The sequence below is a fragment of the Pteropus vampyrus genome, unplaced genomic scaffold, assembly GCF_000151845.1.
Source record: "Pteropus vampyrus isolate Shadow unplaced genomic scaffold, Pvam_2.0 Scaffold18, whole genome shotgun sequence".
Classification (NCBI taxonomy): Eukaryota; Metazoa; Chordata; class Mammalia; order Chiroptera; family Pteropodidae; genus Pteropus; species Pteropus vampyrus.
Genome location: NW_011888799.1, coordinates 6,344,335 through 6,351,549, shown reverse-complemented (window position 1 = coordinate 6,351,549; position 7,215 = coordinate 6,344,335).

Genomic DNA, 7,215 nt, shown 5'->3' with positions numbered 1-7,215 from the left:
TGGTCTCTCATCCAAGTACTAATCAGGCCCAATGCTGCTTAGCTTCCGAGATCAGACAAGATCGGGCTTGTTCAGGGTAGCATGGCCATACACCTGACTTGATTCTTAATAGTGCCATGGGGAGGACTTCGTCCCAATGTAGATGTGTCTCCTGATTTCACATCAGGGTCCTTGAGGGGCTGGTCTGTCAAGTCGTGTTGGTCAGAAAACACTTCATCCATAACTTCCATACAATCATGGTCTGGCTGGCCACGCCCAATGGGTGGTATGTTGGTTGGGTTCAGGGTTCATACTACCTCTAGGCAGATGTGTGGATTCTCGTACAGCATTCCTTGGTATCTGACCATCTGGGCATATGGTTAGCCAATATTGTCCCTTATACTCCAGTAATGTTATTACTGAATGTGGTACATAAACTGTCAGTTCTTGTCTCATAGTCAGTTTGTTGGCCTCTGACACAAGGAGGGCCATGGCTGCGAGTGCTCGCAAGCAGGGTGGCCAGCCCTGGGCGACGGAGTCGAGTTGTTTAGAGAGATAGGCCACCGGGCAATGCCAGGTTCCCAACATTTGAGTCAAGACCCCTACTGCAACATCTGCCCGTTCATATACATATAGGAAGAAGGGTTTGGAGAGGTCACGCAGTCCCAAACCAAGTGCATTAGTGAGGACTTGCTTAATGTCTTCAAAGGCCTTTTGATATGCTCGTTCCCACACCGGGGACTCTTGTTCACCCCTCTTTGTGGACTCATAAAGGGGTTTTGCCAAGACAGAGAAGTTGGGTATCCAAATCCTACAGAACCCTACAGCACCTAGGAACTCCCGAACCTGGTGTCAGGTAGGTGGAATGAGTATTGAGCAGATAGCCTGTTTTCTTTCCAGGCTGAGTTGGTGTTGCCCCGGGATATGTGGAAGCCAAGGCATTTAACTTTATTAGTCTCAGGAGGATGTACGGGTTGGGGACGATTGGGTGCAGGGTGATGGTAGCCTGTTTTACGGCCCGCAGGTCCGGGACTCGCCAATAATCATTGGTCCCTGGTTTTTGGACCAGGAGGAGAGCCATATTCCATGGTGACTGGCACGGCCGAAGGATCCCATCTCCAGATGTTTATGGATCCCAATCTGTGCCTTGTGAGGGATAAAATACTGTTTCTGACATATGGGCTCTGTTCCTGGTCTGAGCTCTACCAGTACTGGATGAGTATTCCAGGCTAGTCCAGGGGGATTGCCTTTAGCCCATACCCCAGGTATTTTGAAGGGAAGCTCAGGTCCAGGTTGTGACCTTCCTACAAGACTGTAGAGGGACATGGTTCTCTCTGGGAACCATGAGCGTCATGATCCTTGCTTCTGGTTTCCCCAGGATTAGGGCTACTTGGCTGTGGGAGGTGAAGGTTAAATGACTTTGCGGCCTCCCAGGTTGCATTGTTGAGGCAGCAGGAAAAGGCGATGAGTTTGGCTGCCTATAGCCCCCACAATGGTGGCCTGTCTCTGTGCAAGGGGGCCTATGGGTTGAGTCACCACAGTATGTTCTGCCCCCGTATCTATCATAAAGTCAATGGGTTGGCCCCCTACACTCATTTGGACCAAAGGCTCCTGGGGGCCTAAAAGAATGGAGCCCAGTCTGGCCTACTCTTCTTCATAGTCTCCCAGGGCAGCCAGGCTGACAAAATCGTCTTCTGGGGCCTCGGGTGGTCACCATGTTGGCTAGTACCATCCTTGGAACACTTGGCCTCTTCCTCTTGGGCCTGGAGTGGGCCGGTAACTGCCCAACTGTTGGGGGCACTCATTTTTCCAGTGACCCTTTTGGTGGCGATGAGTGCGCTGGTCATGCCCAACCTTATTTCTGAGTGAGGTGGTTCTTCCGGTTGCCTTCTACTCTGGCCCAGTCCCTGGCCCATCAGGGCACCTCTCCAGGAGTGTCCTGATCATTCTACCAGGGCAGCAGCGAGCAGATCTACTTTCATTCTCGTTTTTCAGTCTGTTTCCCATTGGGGTTCTTGGTCTCGGGTGACGAACACTTTCGTTGCCTCCTCTAAAAATTGACTCGCATTCATACCAGCGAAGCCCTCGAATTTTTGCAGTTTGCGCTGGATGTCTACCTGGGCCTGATCAACAAAAGCTGCATTAACCATCCTCTGGTTTTCGGCTGCCTCTGGGTCAAAGGGGGTGTAAAAGCAAAACGCCTCACACAGCCTCTCATAGAATTGGCTTGGGCTTTCCTCAGGTCCCTGGAATAGCTTTGAGGTCTTACTCATATTCATGGCTTTCTTCCCTCCTTCTCTCAGACTGCCTAGGAGGACCTCCTGTTAGTGCTCGAGCATCTGAAGTCCCCTGTCTTCATTAGAGTCCCTTTGGGAGTCCTCCTCAGGGAACTGGTTTTGGGCATAGGGACCATTTAAGGTCCCTGCTGGGGCATGCTACTCTAGCCACTTTAAAGCAGCCTGGGTGACTCACCTGCATTCCTCTGTATTAAAGAGGGTCAGGAGGAGCTTCCGGCAATCAGTGCAGGTGGGCTTATGCGTCTGCATGATAGATTGCAGTAGATCCATCATGGCCTGAGGCTTTTCTGTGAAGGAGGGAGTGTGATTTTTCCAGTTTAAGATGTCAGAGGTGGTGAAGGGCTGGTACACAAAGATGTGTCAGCCGACCTGTATGTGGCCATCCTGATCATAGTATATGGGGCCCCGTGTTTCACGCAGGGATAATTGGAGGGCCTTTCCTCTAGAGACTGATGCTTTTGGTCAGGTTCTGGTTGGGCCATAGGGGGTCAGGACAGGAGGTGGCGGAGAATCTACAGAGATCAATGAGGCTGGGTGTCGGTAGATCTACAGAGATCAATGAGGCTGGGTAGCGGCTGCTCTGGGGCCCTTGGCAGGGGTGGATAAGTGAGCATATGGCGGTGGGGTATCCTGTGGCTCACTTGGCAAAATTGGTTTCTTTAGATTGGCATTTGGAGGTCGCAGTGGCCCGGCCCAACATAACTCTGCAATTCTCTTCTAGACAGGCTCTCAACCAACGGGGTCAGTACCACAGCCTGCCATCAATCAATATAAGGGAACTAATCTGGATGGCCAAGATTCCCTACAATGACCTGATAGACCCTGGCTATGACTTAGTCAGTTTGTTGGCCTCTGACACAAGGAGGGCCATGGCTACGAGTGCTCGCAAGCAGGGTGGCCAGCCCTGGGCGACGGAGTTGAGTTGTTTAGAGAGATAGGCCACCGGGCAATGCCAGGTTCCCAACATTTGAGTCAAGACCCCTACTGCAACATCTGCCCATTCATATACATATAGGAAGAAGGGTTTGGAGAGGTCACGCAGTCCCAAACCAAGGGCATTAGTGAGGACTTGCTTAATGTCTTCAAAGGCCTTTTGATATGCTCGTTCCCACACCGGGGACTCTTGTTCACCCCTCTTTGTGGACTCATAAAGGGGTTTTGCCAAGACAGAGAAGTTGGGTATCCAAATCCTACAGAACCCTGCAGCACCTAGGAACTCCCGAACCTGGCGTCAGGTAGGTGGAATGAGTATTGAGCAGATAGCCTGTTTTCTTTCCAGGCTGAGTTGGTGTTGCCCCGGGATATGTGGAAGCCAAGGCATTTAACTTTATTAGTCTCAGGAGGATGTACGGGTTGGGGACGATTGGGTGCAGGGTGATGGTAGCCTGTTTTACGGCCCGCAGGTCCGGGACTCGCCAATAATCATTGGTCCCTGGTTTTTGGACCAGGAGGAGAGCCATATTCCATGGTGACTGGCACGGCCGAAGGATCCCATCTCCAGATGTTTATGGATCCCAATCTGTGCCTTGTGAGGGATAAAATACTGTTTCTGACATATGGGCTCTGTTCCTGGTCTGAGCTCTACCAGTACTGGATGAGTATTCCAGGCTAGTCCAGGGGGATTGCCTTTAGCCCATACCCCAGGTATTTTGAAGGGAAGCTCAGGTCCAGGTTGTGACCTTCCTACAAGACTGTAGAGGGACATGGTTCTCTCTGGGAACCATGAGCGTCATGATCCTTGCTTCTGGTTTCCCCAGGATTAGGGCTACTTGGCTGTGGGAGGTGAAGGTTAAATGACTTTGCGGCCTCCCAGGTTGCATTGTTGAGGCAGCAGGAAAAGGCGATGAGTTTGGCTGCCTATAGCCCCCACAATGGTGGCCTGTCTCTGTGCAAGGGGGCCTATGGGTTGAGTCACCACAGTATGTTCTGCCCCCGTATCTATCATAAAGTCAATGGGTTGGCCCCCTACACTCATTTGGACCAAAGGCTCCTGGGGGCCTAAAAGAATGGAGCCCAGTCTGGCCTACTCTTCTTCATAGTCTCCCAGGGCAGCCAGGCTGACAAAATCGTCTTCTGGGGCCTCGGGTGGTCACCATGTTGGCTAGTACCATCCTTGGAACACTTGGCCTCTTCCTCTTGGGCCTGGAGTGGGCCGGTAACTGCCCAACTGTTGGGGGCACTCATTTTTCCAGTGACCCTTTTGGTGGCGATGAGTGCGCTGGTCATGCCCAACCTTATTTCTGAGTGAGGTGGTTCTTCCGGTTGCCTTCTACTCTGGCCCAGTCCCTGGCCCATCAGGGCACCTCTCCAGGAGTGTCCTGATCATTCTACCAGGGCAGCAGCGAGCAGATCTACTTTCATTCTCGTTTTTCAGTCTGTTTCCCATTGGGGTTCTTGGTCTCGGGTGACGAACACTTTCGTTGCCTCCTCTAAAAATTGACTCGCATTCATACCAGCGAAGCCCTCGAATTTTTGCAGTTTGCGCTGGATGTCTACCTGGGCCTGATCAACAAAAGCTGCATTAACCATCCTCTGGTTTTCGGCTGCCTCTGGGTCAAAGGGGGTGTAAAAGCAAAACGCCTCACACAGCCTCTCATAGAATTGGCTTGGGCTTTCCTCAGGTCCCTGGAATAGCTTTGAGGTCTTACTCATATTCATGGCTTTCTTCCCTCCTTCTCTCAGACTGCCTAGGAGGACCTCCTGTTAGTGCTCGAGCATCTGAAGTCCCCTGTCTTCATTAGAGTCCCTTTGGGAGTCCTCCTCAGGGAACTGGTTTTGGGCATAGGGACCATTTAAGGTCCCTGCTGGGGCATGTTACTCTAGCCACTTTAAAGCAGCCTGGGTGACTCACCTGCATTCCTCTGTATTAAAGAGGGTCAGGAGGAGCTTCCGGCAATCAGTGCAGGTGGGCTTATGCGTCTGCATGATAGATTGCAGTAGATCCATCATGGCCTGAGGCTTTTCTGTGAAGGAGGGAGTGTGATTTTTCCAGTTTAAGATGTCAGAGGTGGTGAAGGGCTGGTACACAAAGATGTGTCAGCCGGCCTGTATGTGGCCATCCTGATCATAGTATATGGGGCCCCGTGTTTCACGCGGGGATAATTGGAGGGCCTTTCCTCTAGAGACTGATGCTTTTGGTCAGGTTCTGGTTGGGCCATAGGGGGTCAGGACAGGAGGTGGCGGAGAATCTACAGAGATCAATGAGGCTGGGTGTCGGTAGATCTACAGAGATCAATGAGGCTGGGTAGCGGCTGCTCTGGGGCCCTTGGCAGGGGTGGATAAGTGAGCATATGGCGGTGGGGTATCCTGTGGCTCACTTGGCAAAATTGGTTTCTTTAGATTGGCATTTGGAGGTCGCAGTGTCCCGGCCCAACATAACTCTGCAATTCTCTTCTAGACAGGCTCTCAACCAACGGGGTCAGTACCACAGCCTGCCATCAATCAATATAAGGGAACTAATCTGGATGGCCAAGATTCCCTACAATGACCTGATAGACCCTGGCTATGACTGCCTTGTCCAGGGATCTTTCTGACAGCCACCCCACATCAAATGAGGGCCAGTCTATCTCACAAAAAGTACGAAGTTTCTTGGGGGTGAGCTTCACACCATAGTCTCCTGAAAAGCCATCTTTAAAATTCTTTATCATACATCCTAAGGTGGTCTGCTTCCCTCTTGTCCACCCATATTCCACTCATTTGGTGGTGATGCACATGCATTCGGGGACTTACTTTGCCTGTCTCCGGCTGCTCCCCGCGCCTCTTAACAATTAGTGGGTCAGTATAAACCCCGACTCAGATCACTGGAGTAGACTTCTCATGGAGATCCAGTGATATTACCCTAAGCCATGTGAGGTTCGCCATGGATCCGCGGATAAGGGCTCAACTCTCACTTCGCACTCAGGCACACGTCATTCAAACGCCACCCTCTACCCAAATAAACTTGAGAGGTCACGGTTTCATCTCCCTCCCAAGACTACTCGGATGACCTCAGGAGTTGATCAGACTCTCCCTCTGCCTCTTTAGGGGCAGGTCAAATACCTGGACCCCGGTCCTCACCAGTCCATCGGGCAGTGCTCCTGTGCTGGTTCCTGCACCTCACCAGGTTCCACTGTGCTCTTGGAGCCACTGCCCTGGTCCGCTGCAAGAGTCGTTTTCCCCTACAGACAATAGGTCTGCTGGCACCAAGTGGAGTCCACTTCTCCCAGCTTCCCGGGGGCCAAACCCTGACAAGGAAGGTGAAAACTCACCATCTTTGATCCTGGACGAGCCCCCAGAAATGTTGCAGGATGCTTGAGCAGAGGGATGGGACACCGAGACAATAAGCAGAAAGTAGCATTTATTGGTGCCAGCACCAGCACAGCGGATTCACATCCAAAGCCTGAGCCCCGATCGCAGAGGGGCTTTCCCTTTTATACATGTCTTCTACTTCCTCATAGTTACAGACTTGCATGTTCTTTCTATATAAGGAAAGTGTGTTTTGATTGGTTGGCGAGCCGGAAGTGAATAACTTTTAACCGTCCTAAGAAGCGATTAGCTCGGGCCTTGCTACCACACTAGGTTATAGAAACACAATTGATTTTTGTATATTTACCTTGTATCTTGAAACTCTGCTAAATTAACTTATTAGCTCTAGGAGTTTTTGTAGATTCCTTGAGATTTTCTATGTAAACTATCACGTCATCTGCAAATAAAGACAGTTTTATTTCTTCTTTTCCTATATGTATACCTTTTATTTCCTTTTCTTACCTCGTTGCAGTGGCTAGAACTTGCAGTTCTGTATTGAACAGATCACAGTTTTTATTTAACAGAGCCACAGTTTTTACTTCTTTGTTCTAAGCACTTTACAAATATTAACTCATTTAGCCCTTATAACAATGCTGAGTTAGGTGCTATTGTGTTGGTATTCCGATTTTGAACATGAGGAAACTGAGGCTCAAAG